The sequence below is a fragment of the Penaeus monodon genome, chromosome 4 (genome assembly GCF_015228065.2).
Source record: "Penaeus monodon isolate SGIC_2016 chromosome 4, NSTDA_Pmon_1, whole genome shotgun sequence".
Lineage (NCBI taxonomy): Eukaryota > Metazoa > Arthropoda > Malacostraca > Decapoda > Penaeidae > Penaeus > Penaeus monodon.
In genome coordinates this window covers 54,924,585-54,929,584 of record NC_051389.1, presented here as the reverse complement: position 1 = coordinate 54,929,584, position 5,000 = coordinate 54,924,585, and the positions used below count along the sequence as shown (strand labels likewise).

Sequence of the window (5,000 nt, the reverse complement as noted above, 5' to 3'; positions counted from 1 at the left end):
TGTGGAGGGTGCTTCAGATATTTTTTGTCATTCCGCAGTAAACAGGAGGTCGGTGCAACTGTACTTGTATTATTTATTATTCTATTTCTTATTCTCTATGAAATGACAGTGTCCATTTCCCTCTATCTTTGTGCACCACTCTTGCTAACATTAAGCATATAGTTAAAGTTGTCTGCAGAAATCAACCATAAAGATGAAAGCATCAACTGGTGGCAACCACCATGACAGTGGCACATCTTCTCAACAGTTACTGTGGCACCTACACAGATTGTGCTCTTACAAAGGCAAGCAAACTTCCAGCATATACATTCTGGCAAAATAGAGCTCTACCTAGTTCCATATTTAATGAAAAATTGCCCGGAAGGCCTACAAGAGCATAGCACCCAAAAATTTACATGGTGGAGGTTTGTTTGCCTTTCATTGGATTTTACATAGATATAGTGGTCGCTACAATCTCTTGACACTGCACTCCTATAATTATTGTTTACGTTGTTGCTTAGGGTGTTTCTGCATACTGGAAATATTATGTCAGGATAGCATACATCTAATCCAATTCATTAATACTGTTGAAGAACATCTTTTGTATAGGGCTATGGATAATATTTAAGATTATACAAATTTTTGTCTACATCAGGTTTTGAGCTTTTATTAAAGATTCATGATGTCATCATTAGGATTACAAGTAAAAATTCATTATTATTATAACATATAGTATGTACTGCCTAAATGCATCTGGTTTTATTTGGTAAGATGCACAAAAATCTGGCCACCACTATTTGATATGTTTTTATTATCTTAATTGATAACTTTATGATATCACTGTGCAACAGAAATGATATCAAAATCAAAATAAACTAAGCTTAAGTTATTCTACAATTATAGTTACACTCTCATGACATGAGATTGAATCTTATTCCATATATAGAGCCACACCTTAACATATACACTGAGTTTCACATACTTGTTTAGGCTCCCAGTTTCTTTTGTATGTACTCATAAGGTGATTTATATATTGCTTCCTCTTTCTTATATTTATTATTTTCCTTAACACATTCCACTGATGGGTCATAGTGCATCATTTTATTGGTGGTTTGGAAATTAGAAATTCATAACTTTTTTATTTTTTATTTTATTGATTTGTTTCCAATTTCATGCTGCTTAGATATTAGGTTATAGATGTTTAAGTCTATAGTCAACAAAAATATGTTAATGTAACTAATTCCATATGAAAATTATGAACACAAATTTAGTATACAGACCGCTGTTATTTTTAAAGAAACTGTCAAAAGTATAAGTATATTTATTTCAATATATTCCACAATAATGTCAGTGTGTTACTAACATTCCAAAAACACAACATACAACCCAGGTACAGCCCACTTATACCAACTCCTTGCCTTTCAGACTTGGGTACCTTCACACCTGTACACTTATGTCCAAGCCCGCTTGATGATTTTCACAATTTTTAAAATATTTTTCGTAAATACTGAGCCTTGTATATAACTTCAACTAGATGAATTTTTACCAAGACTCACAGAGTATATGATCGTTAATGGGTCAAGCACATTGCAAGTACATTGTAATTTTTTTTTTTTTTGTTACCAAATCTGATTTGGCCCACAGATCTACACATTTTTATGCATCCAACAGACTGCAAAACACCCAAAAGCCAGGTACCTCTCCTTGTGTTGATATTATGTGCTATATTGGCACAGGAAAGTTTTTTCTTTCACATTAGTAGGGAGTTGGCATCTCCTCCAGTCGCACAGAACGTGTTAATTTAGTCTTGTGATATGAATCTTAGTTAATGTGGTATATATGTACATGCAAAATTGATACTACAGATTTTGAATCAGTATATGTATTGGGAGCAGTAATGATATCTGTTGCAATATTTTATTGGAATATTATAGCTATATTTGTTTTCACAAAAAAAAAGTAAGATTTTAGATATTCTTTTGCTTTAATATTTGCAAAATCAAATTTACTGCAGGCTCTAAACCGGGATTAACTCTTACAGCACATTTTGTTTGATGATATGACATACATCAGTACACTAAACAATCACTTTTATCTACTCATAAACAATTCATACAAAAATATCTACTATGTGGTATTTGAAAGCAATCACAGTCATTTTCTAGCATTGTGTGAAATATTGCTAGGGAAGTTTGAGTGACTCTAATTTTCAGCAAATTCATGTAAAATTTATGTTAAAAAATCCCATACAAATTGTTATCTTAAGTTATATATTAATAACACTCCTTTGTAAAACAGCTGATAGATTTCTGTATAATATTCCTTTAGTTTTCAATATTGTCACACTTTTAAAGATTCTTATTATATTTAGTATTTTTTTAAATTTATATTATTAATAGTAATAGCAGTAATAGGTCACATTGTTACAGATTTTTTTCTTCTTCTTGCATGAGGAAATCATTATAAGAAAAAAAATTGTTGTTATCATTATTGTTATTATCATTCTTTTATTATTATTATTATTATTATTATTATTATTATTATTATTATTATATTGATAGTGTTATTTTTGTATTATTATAATAATAATTTTTTTATTATTATAATAATAATAATTATTATTATTATCATTATTATTATTTTCAATATCTTTAATATTATTATAATTATTATTACCATAATGAATCGTCATTGTCATCTTCATTATTATTATAATTAATATTATTATTATGATTGTTGTTGTTGTTATTGTCGTCATCATTTTTTTTTTTTTTTTTTAAGGATTATTATTATTATTGTTATTGTTGTCATTATCATTATCATTATTGTTATTGTTATTATCATTATTTTTATTATGATGATCACTAGTGTTATTATTAGTATCAATAGTATTATTAATGTTATTATTTTTATTATTATTATTATTGTTATTTTCATTGTTAATATTATCATTAGTGGTACTTATCTGCATTATAATTTTCATTATTATTATATCATTGTATTTCATTATATCATCTTTTTGATGTTATTTTATTATTAATATTATTATTATGTATATTATTATATATTACAGTTATTATTGTCATTTATTATTATATCATCTTTTTGATGTATGTTGTATTATTATTACTATTATTACTATGACTAGTAATTTTTATTCTTATTTTATTATTGTTATAATTATTATCATCATCATCATAATCATCATCATTATCACTATCATTGTCATTGTTATTAGTGATTATAGATTTTCTATGTCTTATTAGAATATATGTTGAATATATTGAATTTTACTCACCCAGGAAGGCTTTCTGTTGGGTCAGGTGCAGAGTCACATCAGTGAGCATATCAGCGACTCACAGATCTGCAATGAGAAAATGGAAACCCTTATTAGTAAGTTTATTATCTACCTATATAATATGGTACATCAGATGATTAATGTATCACCTTTTGTCATGAATTAATTGTTGTGATAAATAATTTATTCCTTAGATTTGATTTTCTTTAGAAATTCTTAGTGGTTACATAATATAATTTATGTGTGTGTGTGTGTGTGTGTGTGTGTGTGTGTGTGTATAATGATATATATATATATTATATATATATATATATATATATATATATATATATATATATATATATCTAGATTATATTATATCATATATATATATTATATATGTTATACTATAATATTATATATATGTATATATATATATATATATATATATAATATATATATTATATATATATATAATAATATACTATATATATATATATATTATATATTATATATATATATATATATATATATTATATATAATATAGTATATAATAATAATTATATATATATTATGATATATGAATATAGATACATTTATATGTTATTATATGTATATAATTTATATTATTATGTATTATATATATATTTATTTTATAGTATACTATTTTATTAATTACTTTTTCATAATTCCTCATCAGAGTATATTCTGCCATGACATGATTGGGAGTTTTACTAGTGAGGTTATAATGAAGAGATATTAATGCATATGGGTCCAAATTAGTACATAATGTTATTATTTATATATTTGCAAATATGAGAACTTTCAGATACATCTTTCAGTGGTTATATATTGTATGTATAAGTTTGTATGTGTATGTTTACTTATGTATATGATTTTCTGCAGTGCATATGTATTCACATTTGAATACTTTATAGTCCTAAATTAATCATCAGAATGTGATTGGCTGATAGTGTCAGAGGTTCATCTGTGAAGATTTTATCTTCTGAATGATTGGTGCATAACAGTTAGAGTTATTCAATATAGGATTTTATTTATGGGATTATGTCATGTTCTACAGTAGATGTGGCACATTACTGTATTCCATAAATTTATTTTAACATAGTATGTATAAATCTTATATTAAGAATTTATTGCTGTGATTTAATTGATTTGTTGAAGATAATATGTATTATGCACATAGCATATAGTGCACATACATTTTTTTTTTCAGGATATATTTTATGTTACAATTCATATGCCAGATTATTTGCTTAGAATTAAAATTACACATATGTCAGTATCAAGATTTTTTTCTTTCTTTTCTTATACTGGAAGTTGTTGTGATTCTGTACATAGCAGTTATTCCTGAAGTGCACTTTACAGTATCAGGTTTTGTAATGTTTGCTAATAGCTTCATAATAAGAACTAATTGTGTTGGGAAAAAACTATTTGTAAGTTGTCTCATAGCTTATGCAAGGGACCTTTATTTTGGTAGCTTCTCATAGTTGAATTTGCATAGATGTTCCACTTTACATTTATGGATTTTTATATTACAACTATACAAATTTTACCTTAACCCAAAGCCAATGGGTGTGGCATGTATGTACATGCCATGCCCACTGTGAGTTTACTTTATTAATTGTTTTTACACATAGATGGCTACACGTGTGCTAAGTCACCAATGAGCCAATTAAAAGCACTGTCTGTCTCACCTGTTTACCCTTTTCCTTGATTTTTGAA

At 26.2% G+C, this 5,000-nt stretch overlaps 1 pseudogene; it reads left to right on the top strand.

Moving 5' to 3' along the window:
• LOC119572619 overlaps nucleotides 1–5,000 on the top strand; it is a 19,284-nt pseudogene that overhangs the window by 989 nt on the left and 13,295 nt on the right.